The sequence below is a fragment of the Lepidochelys kempii genome, chromosome 2, assembly GCF_965140265.1.
Source record: "Lepidochelys kempii isolate rLepKem1 chromosome 2, rLepKem1.hap2, whole genome shotgun sequence".
In the NCBI taxonomy this organism is placed as follows: Eukaryota; Metazoa; Chordata; order Testudines; family Cheloniidae; genus Lepidochelys; species Lepidochelys kempii.
This window is the reverse complement of record NC_133257.1, coordinates 257,652,313-257,674,608: the sequence shown is the minus strand read 5'-3', so window position 1 is coordinate 257,674,608 and position 22,296 is coordinate 257,652,313. Positions and strand designations below refer to the sequence as shown.

The 22,296-nt window shown below is 47.2% G+C and overlaps 1 long non-coding RNA gene across 3 annotated transcripts in view; it reads left to right on the top strand.

Moving 5' to 3' along the window:
• Positions 1-1,365, top strand: part of LOC140907829 (uncharacterized) — a 91,635-nt gene extending 90,270 nt beyond the window's left edge. For all 3 annotated transcript variants that reach the window (XR_012157648.1, XR_012157650.1, XR_012157649.1), the window contains one exon: positions 866-1,365. This is a non-coding gene — a long non-coding RNA (uncharacterized lncRNA). The remainder of the gene's footprint in view (positions 1-865) is intronic.
• The last annotated feature ends 20,931 nt before the right edge of the window (positions 1,366-22,296 follow it).

Below are 22,296 nucleotides of genomic sequence, written 5' to 3'. Positions count from 1 at the left end.
GCACGTCCCTCGGCCCGCACCGCTTTCTGCAACCCCCATTGGCCTGGAGTGGTGAACCGCGGCCAGTGGGAGCCGCAATCGGCCGAACCTGCAGATGCAGCTGGTAAAAAAACCAGCCTGGCACGCCAGGGACTTTCCTTGAACAAGTGGTGGACCACAGTTGAGAGCCACTGGTATAGCTAGATGGTCTCTGTGTGTTCCCACGTTGATGCAGTGTTCCCTTTTCCCCTAATAGTTTTCCTTGTTTCAGACACGTCCAGTGCTTGTGAGTAGGGTTTGTTAGCTTTAACAGGGACCCCTAGCTACATGAACCCAGCCCTTGTCGCCACTGAGACATCCTGGCCCAAGGGTTACACATACAAAGCCCAGTGCCTTCCGCCCTCCCCACATGCTTCCAGCCGGGAAGTGACCCGAAGTAGACTACAACCACTGCCTTCAAAAGCTCTGCTTCACTGGCTAGCACCTTGGAGTGGGCAGAGACAAGGCTCAGCCCCTCTCCGTCCTTCTCTCTACCCACCTCCTGCCTGCAGCAGACAGACAAGGAGGCTACACAGAGAGTAAGGGAGTGCCTTACTCCCCCTGCGTGACTGTGTAGGGAAGGGCCACAGTCAGGCCCTAATGAATAAAGTCTCCTAATACCCCTCTGAGGTAAGTAAGTCATATCCCCAGCTGGGGAGGTTGAGTTTGGGAGACTAAATGACTTGCCCACGGTCATAGAGGCTGTGCAGGGCTGGGCCCTATACTGCAGGACTCGCTGGTTGTTTTAACCATTTCTCGCTCCCCTCTTTTATGTTGCAACCTGTGATCATTTTTGAGCAGCTCAGGCTCTTCAAAGCAAATCGATGAATTTCCTTTTCTCTTTCAGTCAAAGGCCGGGGAGGCGCACGCACGCACACGCACAGCCTAACAACAAAGGATGCCGACTCAAAGGCTGCTCGGCTCCAGCTGTTAAGTAATTTAGCAATCTGTGATCATCAGCCATCTAATGGCAACTCTTCATGCAACTGGAAAAGTGCTACCGTCAGTAAACTCTCCAGCTGACCGAAAGCTGCAGTGTGTCTCCTTTGCGCTGTCGGCAGGGGTGGGCCTTCCTTAGGTAGGCAGGGGTGCTCCTAGATGAATGGCAGGGGGAAGAGCTTCTTTCGATGCTCCTGCCAAATAATTACTAAAAACACGAGCGCTGACGCTTGGAATGTTGGATTTCAGCAGGCGGGGGGCCTGCCGCTGGCTCACCGTCACCCAGCATAACGCGGCGAGGGTTATGGGGACGGGCCAAGGACCTGCTCCAATATTGTGCTACATTTAGCATATACCTGCTGACAGCTTTGGCGTCTTAGATGCCTAACTGCCAGAGGAAGGTGTAAAATGGCAAACATCATAAGAGCACCTCTTATTATTTGTATTACGGCAGGCTTAGAAGCCCCCACTGAACCCCATTGTTCTATAAATATATATGCACTCTGGTAGCCATATTGGTCTCTCTAATGTCAATATACAGTAAGACACGGTCCTGGCCCCAAAGAGTTTACAAGGTAAATAGACAAGAGGTGGGAGAAAAGAGGTGTTATTTTCCCGGTCATACAGCTGAGGCAGAAAGATGAAGTGACTTGCTCAAGGTCACGCAGGGCGTCAAATCCTAATATCAAACCCAGAGCTCCTGACTTTCTTAGGTGCAGCCCCAAGAACAGCCTTCTCCTCGAGCTGGAGTGCTGGTAGGCCTGCCGTCCACTGAAACCATCCTGCCCCTCACTTACTTCAACTCACCTCTCTCTCTGACTCCTCAGCGTGTAAATTAGGCCAACTTTTGCGTGTGGGGTGGAAGTTCAGAGAGACTGAGCATAAGCGAGTCTAACTTATGCCATCGTATGTATCGCTCCTGAATTCTGCCATGTACGAAGATCTAAAAAAAAGTTTTGCTTTAGCAAACCAGTGCCTTTTTATAGAGACTTCAGTGGCCAGTGGATAAATGGCAAGATGGTGCCAAAGCTACCAGAGTACGCTGGTTTTCTTATTTTAATTTAGTAGTGCTTTTTAGGGGCCCAGTGCTGTGAGGTCCCTTCTGTTCCCATTGTCGGTCAGCACCTCTCAGGACTGGGCCCGATGTGCATTGCCTACTTTGTGTTCTCATGCTGTTGTAGTCCTGGAGTAAATTCTCTGACGCCAGTGACATTGCTCTGCAAGAGCAGAACCTGTAATTTCTCTGCCTGCACTTATATCCTGTTCGTGATTTAAAACACCACGGACCAGATCCTTGTCCGGTGTAAATCAGCTTAGCTCCATTCCCTTCTCTGGAGTTAAATGAGTGTAAGCCCAGAGATGGGAATGGAGCTAAGCTGATTTACACCGGATGAGGATCTGGCAAGTAGCATAAGTAAACGTTACAAACACTTGCATGTTTGCACACATCAAGCCAGTTACGGGGCAAGTAACACACTTGTTTGAGCATTACACCAAGGTGGGCCCAATCACATATATAGTTCTTCTGTAGTTAGGCTTGAGCTCCCATTTTGCACCCACTTTGCACTGGCATAAATGACGACACAAGGTGCCAGGTAGCAGTGCAACAGGCCCTATATTTTGACTTGTGATGGCTGATGCAACACGAGCATCTTTAAAGTTGCCCATAAGTTTAATTTAGTGCTGGTGCATTGTTCCGGATGGCTGAGTCTGCTTATGAAACCTCCTCCTTCCTGTGCCCTCCAAAGACCTCTGTCTCCTCCTTTGAATCTCTCCTTAAAACCCTCCTCTTCTCCTTTCTTTCCATCGCTGATCAAAGATGACCCTGCTCGCTCCCACCCTCGTGTCTTATCTTCTAATTGTTTTGTGCCAGTCCAATGTAGGCAGAAAGAGCCGCAGAGCAAAGTTTTCTTCCCAACAAGTCTGCGTTGTGTAAACCACATTACACATACAGTGCTAGAAGTGAAGGATATTAATATTCACAGCACAGCTGCAGGACAGGCTTCCAATCACTGCACTAACAATAAGAAAAGGAGGACTTGTGGCACCTTAGAGACTAACAAATTTATTTGAGCGTAAGCTTTTGTGAGCTACAGCTCACTTCATCGGATGCATTCAGTGGAAAATACAGTGGGGAGATTTATATACATAGAGAACATGAAACAATAGGTGTTACCAGACACACTGTAACAAGAGAGTGATCACTTAAGGTGAGCTATTACCAGCAGGAGAGCGGGAGAGGGAGGGAACCTTTTGTAGTGATAATCAAGGTGGGACATTTCCAGCAGTTGATGGCCCACCTTGATTATCACTACAAAAGGTTCCCCCCCCCCCCCCCGCGCCCCTCCCCACTCTCTTCTAAGGTGTCACAAGTACTCCTTTTCTTTTTGCAAATACAGACTAACACGGCTGCTACTCTGAAACCTGCACTAACAATGAGCCTCAACCCCAACCGGGAAGATCCATCTGGTAAGACAAGAGGTTTGGTCACCATACAGGCCAGTTTTAAATCCTTGATCTTCATGATGAGGTTGCTAATTGTGATGGTGGTTTTCTGATATGGATGTTCATCTACTGCCAGAGCTGGTTGAACTTTTGTTCAAAATAAATTTTTTCAATGGAAATTTGGAAATTTTTGGAAAAAAGAATTTTTTCCCAAAACATTTTGATTTTTCTCAAAATTTTCCATGTTTCAACAAAAACTCCCTTTATTGTGGTGCAGGGGCTGGGTTGTTTTTCTGTTGCCAATTTTGATTGGGCAGCCTAGTCACACATGAGATTTGGTTTTCAAAATAAACAGATTTCTTAGCATGAAAATTTCCAGTTTTGAAACTGAAAATTTTTGTTTTAGAAAACTTTTGAAAATGAACAAATCTGAATTTTTAAAAATGGCAGGACATTTTAAAACTGGTCTGTTTTGAAACCCAGCAGAACAAAAAGAGCCTTCACACATTTCAGCACTGGTGCAAATTTTATTTTGATTTTTCTACCAGTGTCAGAGATTTTTAAGACCAGAAGGAACATCTAGTCTGACCTGTTGTGTATCACAGGCCATAGAATTTAATCCAGTTACCCATGTATGGAAACCAGTTGAGTTCTCTCAACTAAGAGCCACAGATTCATTTCACATAGGTTACCAATGGCAAACTCAGGATCAGTACCCCAACACAAGCAGTCAGAACCAAAGGTCAGAGCAGGGCAAACCTGAGGTGGGCAATAGCGGAGGAGTGCATAGTCAGGCTCCAGGCCAGGCTTGGTACCAAGGGTTGGAGTCTGAGTCAGGTTTCAGGGTCCGAGTCGGAAGGCGAAGTCCATATCAAGCTAAGGTCAAAGGGAGGAGTTCAGGAGCAAGGAGCAGTCATGGCAGTTACAGGGAATCCACACTGTTGCCTGGACATCGCCTGGAACACCCCTTCGATTTATATAGGGCAGGGAGCCAATCAGGAGCCATGGGGCTGCTGTCTGTCAGACCCGTTGAGGTCAGATTTCCCATGCTCTGTGTCCACAGCAGGTTGTGGGCAGTGGAGCACAAGCTGGTTAGAGCTGGCAGCTCTGCAGGCCTGGCTTCTAGACCCACAGGGCCTTATGCTCAGGGCCGCAAAACAGCTACTACTGAAGCCAATGGAAAAGCTCTTATTGACCAACAGAGCCTGGATTGTCCCTCAGTCACTTCCAACATGCTCAGAGTCAGAGCAGTGACCTATCTGTGAAAGCCTTAGTAGTCCCCTCAGCCACCAGCTTTGTACTAGAAAGGAGATGCAGGACTCCAGTCAGTTTTGTCCACTGTCTGTGTACAGTGCTTGTTGTAAGAGATGGTTATGTGGTCGCTTTGCAGAGGAATGGTGGGCTGCATTGTTACATTTCTCCAAAAATCAGATGGTGACTGGGGCATGGGGATGTTACCTCTTCTATGATGCCATCAGCAAAGGAGCGACCAGAATATGCTCACGTTGTGAAAGGAGGGTAAGTCTGGCCAAAGAGATTTTTTTTTTTTTTTGGACACATCCAAACCTGTTTGGGAAGCTAAGAGCATTTTTGCCCAAGGAAAGAAGAACAATCAAACGTTACGCAGAAGGCCAAAATAATGCACAGATTCTAAAAAAAAATCGTGGCAGTCTGAGGGCGAGATTGTGCTGTGCTTCTGGGAGGGGGAACATGCATGATTCAGCTCGGATAACTCTTGAGCTCTTTCTGTGGCTCTGTGCATTGTGCTATAAGGTAGATCCTGGTGCAGTCCAGCAGCTGTGGCCCTCAGTCCTGTCACCTCTGATCATAGCAAGGATTGTCGCAAGCATGGTAATTAGCAGTGAATCTCCAGGTCTCAGGGGCAGCAACCTCGTTCAGCAAAGTGGCTGGGCTACCCCCGAGAATGGGGCACTAAAGGACAAAGGGATGTAAAATATCGTACCTTGAGCTGTGAAGCTGTGGCTAAGGAGATAGATTAAGGCCAGCAATGGCACTGATGCAGTGTAAAGCTGTGACATCACATATCTTCACTAGCTGGCTGGTTTAGCTTGGGATAATGGTGCCACTTATCCCAGGGCAGCTCCACGTGAGGAGAGAGAAGAGAGAGACACAATGGCATTAACTTCTAATTTGTTGGCAGGATCACAGAATAAAGTAAACACACCTGCGATCGGGCACCTAGTCTTCTGTCTGCAAACAAGGATACAGAGCCAGATCCTCAGCTGGTGTAAATCTGCCTCGTTCGACAGAAATCAATGGAGCGACGCTAACTAAAACCAGCGAGGAATCTGATCCATTGTTTATCGTGTAACCTGTGAACTGGGATGTGCTGCAATCACACTGGGAGTGAGGTCATAGAAAAGCAGCATATTGGAGCCAAATCCTGAGCCTCCCTTCTCAGTTTTAATTTATTCTTTATTCAGGCATGTTCTCATTGAAGTGAGTGTGAGTTTGTCTGAATAGAAATTGAGTGAGCACCTCAGTATGTGACTCTATGGTTTTGCTGAGTGCTGGGGAAAGGGAGCATGGGAGAGAACATCAACCTTTTCCGGATCTTCTGCCATTGACCATAAAGATGACATCTCTTGTGTCCCCATCACTAAAGGAAAGCAAAGCAGATGGGTGTCAACTGTAAAGAAGGTATTAATGAGAGGTGGGCCAGAAACCAAAGCAGTGAATCTGAGGGCCTTGCATTTTGAGGAAGTTTAGATCTGGATTTGAACTTTGTGGCTTGGTATTTCTATTTCTATAACAAGCCAAGCCCTGGACCTGGATCTGGACCTTAAGAACATCAGAACGGCCATACTGGGTCAGACCAAAGGCCCATCCAACCCAATATCCTGTCTACTGACAGTGGCCAGTGCCAGGTGCCCCAGAGGGAATGAACAGAACAGGTAGTCATCAAGTGATCCATACACTGGATGGAGCTTGATATAATCTTGGACCTTGATCCAATCCCCCCTTAAACTTTGGAAATATTTGATCCTAGATCCAGATTTTGTTACCCAGGCCAGCTCTAGTATGAATAGAAAGTAAAGTTGTGCTGTGTCCAGCTAGATCATATACTGGCCTGAATGTACTTGCATGGCTTTGTAACACTTAAAGGCCTGGCGTTTATCTATATTTCTTCATAGTTTATCATTATGTTTGCACTGGGGCTACGCAGATACAATCGATTAACAGTGAAGTGAATGAGATCCCTGCCTTCGTGTTCCTTTATTCTGTCTGTGCATGAAAGCACGTCACTCTAATTACCTCGCGTCGCATGCAGCTCCGAAGTGTTTGCAAGCCGGGAGGGGAGCTATAAGTTCATTAGAGCAGGTTATCATGACAGATCAGACGCTGGCAGAGGTATGTCGTGATGACTCCTTCGCAGATGTGTTCTTTTGAAACTACAAAAGGGGAAGAAGCCTCTGAAGCCAAGGTTCCAAAAGCTGAAAGTAACCGACGCCTGCAACGAGAACCCTAAGCAGGTGCAGTGTGGCTTGCTGTACTTAGCTTGATGGGCAAGCCACGCTGGTGTGAGGAAGTCTAGACAGAGCCCGGCTTGTGCTTTTTAGAAGCGAGCACAACCTTGTCTTCAGTAAATAATAGATAAGTACTTAGCAACACTGTGGTTTAACACTCATAAAATCGTCTGGTCCTCACTAAAACATTTGCCTCCCTCCTCGACCTTCGGTTCTCTGTGACATTTTCAAATGAGCCATAAAGCTTATGCCAAAACAAACAAAATATTTCTACCAGCAGATAAACGCCCAGCACACCAGTAAATGAGCGAGCTGCCTCTGGCTGCAGGTCACTTTCTGAAGCCCGGGGTGCGCGGGGAGGGGGGGTAGGGGGGAAGGGAAGTAGCATCTGATTTTCACTTCAGCAAAGTCCCTTTTGCATCCCTCTCACAGCATAAAGTGTCCTTTAAATTAGAGCGGGTTGGGAAATTATGCCCTGCCCCCACAAAGAAATGGGGAGGGGGGAGATTGTGTTTATTTTCATCAGAAAGTTTTCCTCAAAACTTTCCAGGCTTTTGTCAAAAAGCCACCAAAATCTCACAAACTGAAAAAGAAAAATCCACTTTCAATGCAAAAGGGTCTTTCCCATGAAATCGTACGTTTTGCTGAAGAAGAAAAAAATTCCATCCCCGCCAAAAAAAAGTTCAGAGGGAAAATTTTCTACTAGTTCTAGCTTAAAGTGGACATAAAAGCCACCTTGGAATATTCCCCACCCAAGGGCTTCGCTGGATAACATACAGGACTCTGTGCAAGACTTACCCCCAGACCCTAAGGTCGGGTTGGGCACTGCACTCCACAGTGGTTAGTCTTGACGTCCTAGGGTCTATGGGGGATCCTGGGAAGCCAAGCATAACCCTGACGTGTCCCAGGGGATCAGAGCATCCCCAATAGATCAAGAGCACAAAGGTGGCTTAAAGTCACCTATCACCCTTCCCCCTTCCTGCCTCTGTCCCAAGTGCAGGAGCTGAGGTTCAGGCCCAGAGTGTTTAAGAAGGTCCAGATCATTCTAAATCGCTCTTTGCTCGTTTCAGAATAAGCCTAGACGATCCCTTTCATTATTAGCTGCAGGAGAGTCGCTCTTTCTGAGGTCAGAGCCATTAACGTTTAATAAAGCCAGTGCCTATAACCAACTAACTGCAGCTGCGTGTGCCAGGCCTATCTGGCAAAGGCATGCCTTCCACGCTGCCAACAAGAGCGGAGTGTGGCCTGGCAGCTCATTGATTACGTACATATAATGGGGTGTTAATTTAAGTCATCAGCAAAGAAATGCACACTGGGAGCGGAGGTTTCCAGTAACAAATGGGTTAATACAGATGCTCGTTAATACAGATGCGCGTACACAAGGGGGGCAAGCAGGGGCACAGCCCCCCCCCAATAATTGGTGGGGGCACCGAGCTCCTCTGGCCACAGGGCTGCAGCGGGGTCACCGAGCTCCTCCGTCCCTGGTGCTGCAGCGGGGTCACCGAGCTCCTCTGGCCACAGGGCTGCAGTGGGTCACTGAGCTACTCCAACCCCGGGGCTGCAGTGGGTCACTGAGCTCCTCCGGCCCCGCGTCTGCAGCTGGTCACCGAGCTCCTCTGGCCCCAGGGCTCCAGTGGGACACCGAGCTACTCCAACCCCGGGGCTGAGCGGGGTCACCGAGCTCCTCTGGCCACAGGGCTGCAGTGGGTCACTGAGCTACTCCAACCCCGGGGCTGCAGTGAATCACTGAGCTCCTCCAGCCCCACGTCTGCAGCTGGTCACCGAGCTCCTCCGGCCCCGGGGCTGCAGTGGGACACCGAGCTACTCCAACCCCGGGGCTGCAGCGGGGTCACCGAGCTCCTCTGGCCCCGGGGCTGCAGCGGGGTCACCGAGCTCCTCCAGCCACTGGGCTGCAGCAGGGTCACCGAGTTCCTTTGGCTCTGGGGCTGCAGTGGGTCACAGAGCTCCTCCCACCTCAGGGCTACAGCAGGGAGAGTGAGCTTCTCCGGCCCCCGGCAGGGGCACAGAACATGCCCCTCCAAAAGCGGTCAGATTTAAATTCCTCCGCACGCCCCTGCCCGTGTCTTTCTCTTCTCTTTACCCAGCAAAGTCTGGATTTTGTTCTCACTATTAATCAAGAGCATCTCCACTGAAGTCTGTGGAGTTACACCTAGCTGTTTGGAGACTGTGTAATCCATTTGTGTTGAACTCTGCGTAGTATCTTCTCTGCACTGCAGTCCAGGTCTTTAGGGCAAACATAGTTGAACCAGCCTCCAGAGACTCCAGGGCTGCCACAGAGTTGAACACTTCCGACTCCAGCTGTAGGAGGTCGTGCTACACCTATGCACTAGCCAGTCCATTACACTGATAAATTAAAATCAAACATGAAATGTGATTGACCAAGCATGGGCCTCTGCAAATCAAAATGTACCTGGCCATCATTTTGGCAACTTCAGTTAAATATTCTTTTTTACCACTATTACATGCTTAAACCTATTACCCCCAATCACAGCACTTCCTAAAAATACTGGATTGTCACCCAAAGGGTCACTTCTCCTCTTCCTCTTCGGTTGTGTGTCTGTGGTTTAATTTCAAATGCATGTCATGTTCATCCATGATCCAAAGCCCCTGGAGTCAAAGGGAGTTTTTCCGCTGACTTCAATGGGCTTTGGATTAGGCCCAGTTTGCAACAGCAGTATCTAATGGGCGAGAATGAATCAGTGTTGGACTCTAACCATAACACTAGATCTCAGTACACATACACATATTTGGTGATGCTTTGAACCAGATTTGGAGCCAAACTTTGGGGCTCATCTATAGCTCTTTATATTGGCCCAAATCAAAGACCTGGATCAGAACATCCCTGAAATTTGGGGAAGCTTTTATGCAATACGTTAAGACCATTATAAACTCATACTCCAGATGATGTGCCTTTGCATGCACCCTTGTGTTACTTTCACATCACCACTGAGAGATTGTGAACGAGGTTGTGGAGATGGTAAAGTCTGCTTGAACTATAGTGTATGGTACTAGAACCAAAAGTTCTGTTTAGCTTTAGTACCGCTTCCAGATCCTGTAGGACCCTCTGGGCCAAACTCTGATTTCAGTTATACCAGTTTCAATGTGGATCAGACACGCCCTGAATTATGGGATTGGCTTAAACATGGTGAGATTTTAAAAATAATAACATGCTGGAAGGTTATTTGCCTTCTGATTCCTGGGCCTTTTGGATGCTCTCGGGTTGTGTTTTGAAACTTTCCTCTGAAACCAGGAGGGCTAGAAACTTTTTTCTTTAAATGAAAGCTAAGTTTTTCACCTGCCAACTTGCCCTTGGTGGGGGCTTTAAACAAAACACCAAGGACCATAAGACTCATGATGAAATCCTGAGAGTTGGCAACACGGCAGTAATAGCTACATGAGACGAGAGAGAGAGCGCACGTATGAGTGGGGGAGGGTGCCCTGCGTGTCCCATGTCTGCTCAGGACAATGCTGTTTTGAATAGAATGGAAAACATCACCCGCTCACTTATTGTGAGTGGAGAGCTGCTTGAGCACTGGAAGAAGGAGTAGTCTGGTCTGGCGTGTAGATTAGAGTCCAGGATTGGGGTGGTGGGTGAGTGGGAGAATTCCCTGAGAGAGGACAAAAGGTAACTTTTCCAACAGAGGAGTCACTGTGTCTGTTCCTCTCCCCTCAGTCTCTGTTCTGGCTGGCTGAGCTGTTGCAAAACCACCTCCCTGTCTAAGGCTCTGGCTTAGCATCAGCACAGCACATGTATGGGACTGGTTCCAAAAACAAAACCCAAGGAGCATCTGCAAATAAAAAAGCCTGAAAGAAATGGATTCCCTTCCAAACTCTTTGTGCAAAAATACTTTTTTTTTTTTTTTTTGGAAGGGAGGTGGCAGGGAGGGTAAATGGTGCGAGGGGGATGTGAGTCTGTCTGATCCCATAGGCGAGGACACTGAGATCACGTGCCCCTGCTAGTTGCAAAATGATTTATTGATAGCTTGAACAAGCAATTGCCAGGCAGGGACTCTTTGTTTCCATGGGACCATAAAAAATGGATGGGAAGTGACTGGGCTGTCTTGTAGCTTGAATGTTTCATTGGCATGTCGCGAAAATCTCCAGAGGATGCCTTGAGGGCATGAGAACTGGTTGATGGAATGTGGTAGCTTGTTAATTTAATAGGATACAACGTTTTCCCTTAATATTGTAGATGCAAATCAGAATTGTGTATCAGGTCAGCAATCTATCTAGCATGGGGCTATTAAGCCCCCGTTCTTGCAAGGTGCTGAGCACCCTGCAGTCCCACCAGAAGCACCTCGCAGGATTGCACCATTAGAGAGACATTCTACGGTTCATAGAATTAAAGGTGATACAGTGCTTTAATGGGAAACAAGAAGAAACATTTCTATGGTATGAGAGGTAATTTGTATGGCACACAGGGTAATCCGAATTCAGATGGCTGGAATAGAGGATCAGAGCAACGTGCCTACGGGAATACATGTGGTCAGCAATGGACTTTGCTGGTGATTCTTTTCAGACCCTTAAGAAAAAGTACTCTCAGATTTATTGGGGAATGCTAACACTTACTATGGAATTTTTAAACCAAGCCTTAGAACTGTATGGTAGCAGTATAATTTTCTATTAAATCCCATAAGGTGGTTTTAAAAATTCCATAGAAAGGATCTCATTTTCTGTTAAATTGTTTGTACAATTTTAGACCTTTATTGGTTTAATCTCTATTAAATTCTCAAAAGAAAAGGAGTACTTGTGGCACCTTAGAGACTAACCAATTTATTTGAGCATGAGCTTTCGTGAGCTACAGCTCACGAAAGCTCATGCTCAAATAAATTGGTTAGTCTCTAAGGTGCCACAAGTACTCCTTTTCTTTTTGCGAATACAGACTAACACGGCTGTTACTCTGAAACCTATTAAATTCTAGCTACCATTTCCATAAGAGGATTGAGGAATTTTATATATAAAATAAAACACTGGCCTTTTACAATAACATGGCCAGGTCTCTTGCTAATCCAGAAATAATAATGAGACCGCTCCTGCTCCCATGGAAATCAATTGCAAAACTCCCATTTTGGGGAGTACTGGGTCCAGTAACATGGGCCAGATGCTCAGCTGGAGAACAGCAGCCTAAGTGCATTGAAATCAATGGGGCTCTGCCAATCTAAACCACCAGCAGATCAGGCCCTTTATGTTATACTCTGCCTTCGACCCCAAAGGATTCCTCCAGGGTGCTTTACAAAGCTAGAACCGGATCCTGCAAACTGTAATCACATGAGTAACCCTTTGTGAGTCGTCCCACTGAAGTCAGTGAGACTGCAGGGATGAACTGAAGATTATGCAGAATTAAGAGATGTGTGACTGGCCCCATAAACTGATATAGAAGTCTCATGCAGCCACTTCTTGTAACACTTAGTGCCCAGAAATCTGGTAGCAATACAGTCACCCACAGGGGGCGCTATAGGAAAAGTGAATGGTGGTGTTAATTTCTCCCCAAGTCAAGCAATGCATTTTGAAAGCAGGGATGACCTTAATTTCATCCTCTAGACCAGGGCTGCACGCCTGTGAATGCTACAGCCTAATTTGCTGGATCACAGCTCTGTACAATTCAGCTTTTCATATTGAAATACAAATGCTCTCTTCGCGTTCCAGAAGCGACATTTCACCCCGCTGACTTTACCCGTACCACTCCGTAAACAGAGCAGAAAAGGAGTCCCGCCGTAGCTTTGATCTGACATACCAAGGACATCTGGAATCTGTGTCCTCAAGCATATATCATTTCATACTTCCTGAGAATTGTGCGCCCGCCCTGCGAAGCTGCAGTGTGACTGTGGCTGTGGGCTTTGTGTCCACAATGTTCTGTGTGTGCGCGCTCGACAAAGCTGGCAGTTATATGCCTGTGCTAGTCATTTGGGAAGTGATCCAGTAGCTCTGACCTTGACTCTTTCGCACATCTTTCACCTTGCTCCTCTATGCGCTGTGGAGAAAGCATCTCTGTCGCTTGACTTTGAATGAGATGGGGTGGATGGGGGGACTGGCCCCGTGCCAGTTATTATGCAGCACAGCAACATAGGCCCCCCGATTTCTTTTATTTTTTTTCCTTTATTGGTTCCCCAGTGGCTTTGCACTTGTGTCCTTCTCTCCATGCCTGCCTCACATTCCCAAAGCTCCGGATTTGATATCCCACTCTCTGCCCTTGACTGGATCTTCTCCACTCACTAAGCCCGGTGACATGAAACAACTGACAAGACTAGATCTCATGGACTAGGGCAGGGGTAGGCAACCTATGGCACGCACGTCAAAGGCGGCATGTGAGCTGATTTTCAGTGACACTCACACTGCCCGGGTCCTGGCCACTGGTCCGGGGGGCTCTGCGTTTTAATTTAATTTTAAATGAAGCTTCTTAAACATTTTAAAAACCTTATTTACTTTCCATACAACTATGGTTTAGTTATATATTATAGACTTCTAGAAAGAGACCTTCTAAAAACGTTAAAATGTATTACTGGCATGCGAAACCTTAAATTAGAGTGAATAAATGAAGACTCGGCACACCGCTTCTGAACGGTTGCCGACCCCTGGATTAGGGTATTCTGTCTTTTTGGCAGAAGAAATGGCTGGTCTATTATTTTTATAATCTATATGAGGTCTGATCCTGCAGTTCTTTTGAAGGTGAAGCTCCCACTGAAAGCAAAGAAAGTTTTGCAAGCAGGTGAATCTCAGTAGGGAGAAAAGGCCTCATGCTTTCAACAATGCGGGTTCATTGTTTTGAAAGGAACCCCAGCAGTCCACCTCTAGACTGGAGCTCGGGACCCTAAGCATGTAGTGGGAGGCTTTTCTAGAAGAAAGGAAGGGTATGCCAGAAAATACAAGACAACGTCAAGCTGCAACATTCCAGCATTAGAAGAGTGGCCCTTGGTTAGATTCATGGATTTTAAGGCCAGAAGGGACCATTATGGTCCTCTAGGCTGACCTCCTGGATACAGGCCATAGATCTTCACCCAGTCATTCCTGCATCCATACCAGTAACTGGTGGTTGAACTAGAGTGTATCGCTTTGAAAAGAGAGTCTCCATTTAAAGACTCCACGCGATGGACTCTTAACACATTCCCTTGGTAATCTGCTCGAGTGGTTAATTGCCCTCCTCCTGGATAGAGCACTGCACTAGGACTCAGGAGGCCTGGGCTCTATTTCTGGTTCTGCCGCTGACCTGCTGGGTGACCTTGGGCAAGTCACATCACCTCTCTGTGCCTCAGTTTCCCCATCTGTAAAATACAGGTAAAGGTGCTGGCCTTCTTTGCAAAATACTTTGAGCTCTATTGATGACAAGTGCTGTCTGATATTATTTTATTATTATCACTGTTATTTTCAGTTTTCACTGACTACAGCTCTCAGCCTAGTCCAGGTAGGTGGTCAGGTTCAGATAAACCAGGAACTGATTGAAGCCCTTACTTGAATCGCAAGGGGCCAGATTCTGTTACTCTGATTCACACTGACCAGTACCTTTCTCTGTGAGTCATTCCACTGATCTGAATGAGTGGAACAAGGTAATACCGAGTCTGAGTCAGTGTCAAAATGTGGCTCAGACTGAACTGCCCCTGACTTTTCTGAGGTTAGCAAAAGTTACATTCCCTGTGGGTTGTAAAATGTTAGTGCTCTTCCTCACTTCCTCCTTTCAGTTGCAAGCAGAAGTACTAAAGTGCCTGGCTAAAAAGGCCATTGCCAGGGCATTTCCAGCCTCGCTAAAAGCAGGATGCACGAGAAACCAGTCTTAAGTGTTTTGAATACCAAAGGGGTGGATTTGCATGGCAGATAAGCGGCCAAACTGTGTGAGACTCATTCAACTGGAACCAAATTTCCGAACCTTTGGAGATTCCTCTGACCCTTGTCCTATTAAAGGATGGGATTTTAAATGAGAAATACTATACCGATCTGTTTATGAGTGGGGTTTTTAAAAGCACAGTTCTATCCAGAATATGATCGCTAATAGCTTTGGTCGTATTTGCAGATGTGAAGACAACCCTAAAACAAAATACGGTTGTATAACTGTTAAGCTTGTTTCATTACAACCACCAACCCAAATGTGAAAAAAATTAAGAAATCCGGTTATGTTAAACAACGAATCAACTGTGTCCTACAGACAGCAGAGTCTTGAGCTGTCACCATTCAACACATGTTATCATCTATCATGCTGAAAGAAATGTACCATCAAAACTACCTTAACTCTGGTCCTGCAGTGACGTCAGTCTTCATCTCTTTGTTCATTTCTTATCTGCAGGGGTCAGGAAGTAATTTCCCTTCCTAATATGCAGCACTCTACAATTAACAAGCTCCAGAATTGTATGTAGTTCACCTTTCTCTGAATAATCAGACAGTGACCAATACGGTACAGTGGATACCGTATCAGAGGAATTAACTTCCCCTCTGTCCATATTGTGCCAGGAGAAAGTGATCTTCCAGTGCTTCCCCATGGACCAGATATATTGTACCATCCCCTTGTGATTTCATGGGAATGTTAAAGAACTCTAGCACACCGCAGATAGAAATCTAGGGAACCAGCAGTGAAGTAGTTAATGATGTAATATGAGATAACAGTTCTTACCTTCCACTTCCTGAGGCCACTTTGTGTGTTTTCATTACTGTTAAACCATGTGTTAAAAGCAATTGGATGTTGCACATGAAGTCCTGGCCTTGAACACCTGGATACTAGTTTAAGAACATAGGAATAGCCACAATGGGTCAGACCAACGGTCCATCTGTCCCAGTATCCTGTCTTCCAACAGTGGCCAGTGCCAGGTGCTTCAGCGGGAATGAGCAGAACAGGGCAATTTATCGAGTGATCTATCCTCAGTTATCCAGTCCCAGCTTCTGGCAGTCAGAGGTTTTGGGACACCCAAAGCATGGGGTTGCATCCCTGACTGTCTTGGCTAATAGTCATTGATGGATCTATCCCCCATGAACTTATCTAATTCTCTTTTTAACCCAGTTATACTTTTGTCCTTCACAACATCCCCAGGTAATGAGTTCCACAGGTTGGTGCATTGTGTGAATACGTAGTTCCTTATGTTAGTTTTAAACCTGCTATGTATTGATTTCATTGGGTGACCCCCTGGTTCTTGTGCTATGTGAAGGGGTAAATAACACTTCCCTATTCACTTTCTTCGTACCATTCATGATTTTGTAGACCTCTGTCATATCCCCCCTTAGTCGTCTCTTTTCCAAGCTGAACAGTCCCAAACTTTTTAATCTCTCCTCACATGGAGGCTGTTCCACACCCCTAAACATTTTTGTTGCCCTGCTCTGTACCTTTTCCAATTCTAATAGATCTTTTTTGAGATGGGGGTGACCAGAGCTGCACGCAGTGTTCAAGGTGTGAGCGTACCATAGATTTCTATAGTAGCATTATGATATTTTCTGTCTTATTATCTATCCCTTTCTTGACGATTCCTAACAGTCTGTTAGCGCACTGAGCAGATGTTTTCGGAGAACTATCCATGATGACTGCAAAATCTCTTGTTTGAGTGGTAACAGATAATTTAGACCCTCTCATTTTGCATGTACTGTGAAGTCAGGATGGTGGGGCAAAGGGGAAAAGGACACAGTACAAGGAAATTATTTAAAACCCGAGCTGGGAAAGCAAGAATTCAGTGGAACAAGCTCTGCTGTTGCATAGTGACCTGTATGAATCCCAGTTAGAGTCTATCTAAGCTTTACTGCCAGAGGAGAAAACCCTCTGCTTTGCATCCAGCTCTAGTAACTCCACTGGATGCTGGGGATTGTCATGGGGAAAAGGGGAGAGGAATCCTCTCCCTGAATCTGGGGAGAGGTAAGTGTGCTGCTGAACGGCTGCTGCTCCACCCTAAGCACTGGAATACATTCCTCTTCACTAGCCTCCCCTTCCTGCCCTGAACTCACTTAATTATTTCCCTGTCATTATAGGGGCCTGGGGCATTGGTGCACCTTGGTCCCTCCTGCTCTGCTTGGGGCACATAGCAGTCTAGTGTTCTGTGGGCACTCACATTGGTCTCATTTCGGTTGCTGGGTTTAGTGTGTGGTCACTGGGTGCAGTTGGCGGCCTGTGATATACAGGAGGTCAGACTAGATGATCTGCTGGTCCATGCTGGTCTTAAACTCTATGACTAGGGCCCTACCAAATTCAGAAACCATTTTGGTCAATTTCACGGTCATAGGATTTTAAAAATCATAAATTTCACGGTTTCAGCTATTTAAATCTGAAATTTCACAGTGTAATTGTAGGGATCCTGATCCAAAAAGGAGTTGGGGGGGTTGCAAGGTTATTGTAGGGGGGGTTGTGGTACTGCTACCCTTACTTCTGTGCTGCTGCTGGCAGGGCGCTGCCTTCAGAGCTGAGCACCCAGCCAACAGCTGCTGCTCTCCAGCCACCCAGCTCTGAAGGCAGCACAGAAGTTATGGTGACAGTATCGCAACCCCCCTAAAACAACCTTTTGATCCCCCCTGCAACTCCCTTTTGGGTCAGGACCCCAATTTGAGAAACGCTGGTCTCCCCCGTGAAATCTGTGTAGTATAGGGTAAAAACACACAAAAGGCCAGAGTTCATGGAGGAAGACCAGATTTCATGGTCTGTGATGCATTTTTTATGGCTGTGAATTTGGTAGGGCCCTATCTATGACTCTTCTCTATGGGGGAAGAGCACAGAGGATTTACACTGCAGAGGATCCATCTTCTGGCCTCTGCAATACGATCCAAGGGCTGGAAGCTGAAGCTAGACAAATTCAGACTGGAACTAAGGGATACATTTTTTAAAGGGAGAGTAACTAACCTTTGACACAATTTACCAAAGGTCATGGTGGATTCTCCATTGCTGGCCATTTGGAAATCAAGACAGGGACATATTTGGAAAAGACCTGCTCTAGGTCAAAGGGAATTGTTTGGGGGAAGTTCTCTGGCCTGTGTTACACAGGAGGTCAGACTAGCTGATCACAGTGGTCCTATCTGACCTTGGAATCTATGACTATGAGTCTGAGCCAATCACTGCACTTCAAAACTGGACCCGGCACTGCACACATAGTGTCTGCTCCCCCTTCAAGAGATCTGCAAATCCCTCCCCCACCCCCGCCCCCCTGCCTTATGCAGAAGACCCACAGCAGCTGCAGGGTGTTTGCAGGGTCCTACGGAGGTTTGCTCTGAGAGCAGAATTTGCTCCCAAATCTACATTGTCTAAGAGCTTGTACAAAGGTATTAACAAAAGGATGGCTTCACAAACCAGTCATTCATTGTATTTATTGAGATGATGTATTGGCTGGGCCACAGAGAAGTAATGAAAGATGGGAATGTAATAGACGAGGATTTATAGCAAAAATGACCGAGTAAGTGTGCCGAAGACTTTGCATGGCATATAGTATCTTTTTGCCCTTACATTGATTAAGGTGCATTTTGTGTACTGCTTTAATATTGATTTGGATGTCTGGAGAAACATGTTGATCCTGATGTAATTAAATATCCCTCCATGATATGCAGAAATACTAACAGCACCTAGTGACTTCAGGGAGCTTTCAGTCAGCCCCTAATAACCCCAACACTGACTTTGAACCCTGCTTTGGAGCATGATTTTTGCCTCACTGGCATCGGTACTTCACCTAAGAGCAGAGTGCGGGTACAGTATTTAATGTTAATTAGCTAATATTTGGATGGCGCTTTGGCGTTGTCAGATTTTGCATCGTTATACGTTGTGTGTTGTTATTTGGTAGCAGATTTGGGAAACTGTGTCCAAACCACATACAGTAATTGCTCTTGGATTAGATCATCACATCTACTCCTTAGCAAGCGGACATCATGCATTGTACAAGGAAGCTGCCTCCTGATAACAAAGCAGCACGAGAGGGTAGGAATTATCCGCGCCTGAATCTTCATTCACACTGGGTTGACTCCAGTATGATTCCACTGGCTTGAATGGAGTCAGTCCTCCTACTCTCTGGGTGAAAGCAGAATCAGGCCTGAGTGCTGGGCCAGATCTAGGCTGGAGCCACGGCTGAGGGTCTGGCCTGGTGTCTGCATTTGCAGATGAAGGGGCTGATTCCGCCCCATACGCTGTTCTGATGGCTTATGTGGTGGCAATGCAGGAGCTGCAAATGGGTGAGGGAAAGTCCCCCTGCCACCCTAGTTGCATAGGGCTGGTGTAAATAGCCCTGCACACACCCCGTGGCAGTCCCTGGTGTGGACGGGACAAGAGGCGGAGTAGCATGGAGCTCAACGTTATGGGGGGGTTCTGGGTTGCTGGGCAGCCCTGGGAGGGTGCCATAAATTACAGAGGCCTCATTTATGCCAGGGGCCATGCCAGCCTCAGAGGGTGCAAAGGTAACACTTTTGCCATTGCGGGTGCTCCTTTTCCGAAGGACTGATATTTCTCCTGAGAACCCAGGTTGCTGCTGGTCGGAGGAAGGAGGATGGTCCGGTGGCTAAGCACTGGCCTGTGTTGCCTTAGGCATGTCACAGAATTGCTCTGTGCCTTAGATCGAAAGGGCTTCGGAGCAGGGTCTGTCTTTATGGTCTATGTTTGTACAGTGCCTAGTACAATGGCGTCCCGGTGCACGACTGGGACTCCTTGTGCTCGGTTCCTCCAACTCTGTCTCTCTGGCTGACTTAGGCGGTGAGCTCTTTGGGGCAGGGACTGTCCCATGTTTTGTATTTGAACAGCACCTAGCACGCCATGGAGGCCTGCAGATGGTACTAGAGTAGCAGTAACAATAGCAGGTGCTACTTTAACTTACCCCTTGGGCCCCTTGCTGTGGCTCTCTGGCGTGCAAGGTGCTGTATTAAACACTACCCTGCTAACAGCTATGTGCTAAATGGAGCACAGTGTTATTGCAAGGGCGGGGACCATTTCCTGCTATGAGTTTGTACAGCACCTAGCACAATGGGCCTTTGATCTTGGCTGGGCCTTATAGGTGCTACTGTAATACAAAGAACAATAATGAGCTGCTAGACTACGAGAGAAGCCCAGTGGAGCGGCAGCCCCACTATAGTGAAGGCTGAGCTGAACTGACTGTTTTAACAATGAGGAAGATAAAACAGGCGACAGTGCAGAGTCACCTCTGCTGGCATCGTGGGCCACCTGCCACATAGCTCTGAAGTGCTCTGCCAGGGCTAGCTGGAAACCAGTGAGGGAAAAATAGAATGCACTTGGGAGACAAACTCCCTAGGCTTGCCTTAGGATTTTCCCCATGCTGGCAGGGGTTCCTCCTGAGAGGTGGATTCCAGTGGGCCATGTGCTCCATCAAATGGAGTGTGGCAGCATTTCTCAATGCGATAGTGGAGCACTAAATATAGCCTGCAGCTCATGAAAACCGGAGTGCATGATGCCAGGCGCGGGGAATGATGATTGCGATCCATGGTAGGCCTGTAGCAAGAGCCAGCCGCTGCCAGGCTGGGGGTGCTCCGTGACTCCCGCCAAGTCAGTGTGAGCTGGGGACGTTCAGCACCTCGCAGGATAGGAACTCGGTCTAGGTAGGGAGGATCCTGTCCTGATTTGCCTCTTAACTTCAGCAAGGAAGGCCCTGGTGGGAGCGGAGGGGGAAACCAGAGGCGCTAGCCTTTGCACAGACTGTGGGTGATTCCCCTCCAGGGATGATTCCTACAGGGGAGAAGGGGTGGGTGGAACAGAAGGAGTGATTACATGAAGGACAGGGGAGGATTTGTCCCAGTAACTGATTCTGTGATCAAGGAAGGGTCTCTTCCCCCTGAAGCCTTTGTCCACCAGCACCCAGCATGCTGCCCATGTGGACGAGCAGCCAGTCAGGCAAGTTCGAACTCCAGCGCAGGTGCTGGGCTAGCCTTGTTGCTCATCGGACAGATTTAGTCTGTTATCTCTCCATGCCGCCTCTTCTTAAAGTGTGCTCCATACTGAGCTCGTCACTCCTTACCTCTCCAGCTGCTCTGATCTTTCTCTCCACTGCTTCTTATGAACGGCTCTGCCTTTTCATACCTTTCGGGTCCTCCAGCTTCTTGGGGAGCTAACCTAGAACTCTGCATTTCTGACTCCCGTCTGTCATTATCACCTCAGACTAGGGTGTTCATTAAATCTATTCAGGAAGCTGTGCCGTCGCAGTTGGGTGCATTTGCATAAGCTCAGCGATAACCGTACAAACACACGTGCTCCCACCCACGCAAATGGTTCTCATGATGCTCAAAATCCATCCTAAACCCGCAAAAGCCAGGAAATTCAGGGTTAAGTCATCCATTCTCTTCTCAACTAGCCTCCTCATTCCTGGCCTTGCAAGGGTCACAGATCAGTGCACAAGTTTCTTCACTGGTTGCACCAATGACTTTGCATGGTGGGGTGCATTAAAGTCAGAGAGGATGGAAACTGGCCCTCTGAACTATGCTACTGCCACACCAAAGAACTCAAAACCCGGGAGTCAGACTCCAAAAAATCCTGAGATTGGCTTAAAAATCATGCAATCAGAAAATACAGTTTAGGCTCTTTTTATTTACCCTCTGGTTTCTGAGCCTTTAGAAAATGCATGTTTTAAAGCTTTTCTCTGCCAGGAGGGCTAGCAACTTACTTTTTTAACATGAAAGCTGAGATTCTCTTGTATTTACCTGACTCCAAGAGCTGGGGCTTTAAGAAAAGAATCAAATATGGAGTGACTTGTGGTCAAATTGCAAGTGTTGACCACACTGGGACTGCTTTTTTTTTTGTTTTGTTTTTGGTGGTTTTTGTTCATTTGTGGATTTGTCAGCTCCTTATTGCTGCTAGGAAGCAGGGGTTTGTGTGCTGGGGGGCTGGGTATCAAGATCTGAACCCAGTGTCCAAGCAATGAGGGGCTGATCCTGTGCCACCGAAGTCAATGGAAGCAGGAACAGGTGATTGAAGAGAGGAAAGGGTGATCCTGTGGTTAAGGCACTAGATGAAGACTCAAGATATCTGAGTTCTAAACTCTGCCACAGACTTCCTGTGTGATCTAGGGCAAGCATGTGGAAAAAGCTAATGTACTCAATGCTTTTTTTGCCTCTGTTTTCACTAACAAGGTCAGCTCCCAGACTGCTGCGCTGGGCATCACAAAATGCGGAAGAGATGGCCAGCCCTCTGTGGAGATAGAGGCAGTTAGGGACTATTTAGAAAAGCTGGACGTGCACAAGTCCATGGGGCCGGACGAGTTGCATCCGAGAGTGCTGAAGGAATTGGCGGCTGTGATTGCAGAGCCACTGGCCATTATCTTTGAAAACTCGTGGCAAACCGGGGAAGTCCCGGATGACTGGAAAAAGGCTAATGTAGTGCCAATCTTTAAAAAAGGGAAGAAGGAAGATCCTGGGAACTACAGGCCAGTCAGCCTCACCTCAGTCCCTGGAAAAATCATGGAGCAGGTCCTCAAAGAATCAATCCTGAAGCACTTGCATGAGAGGAAAGTGA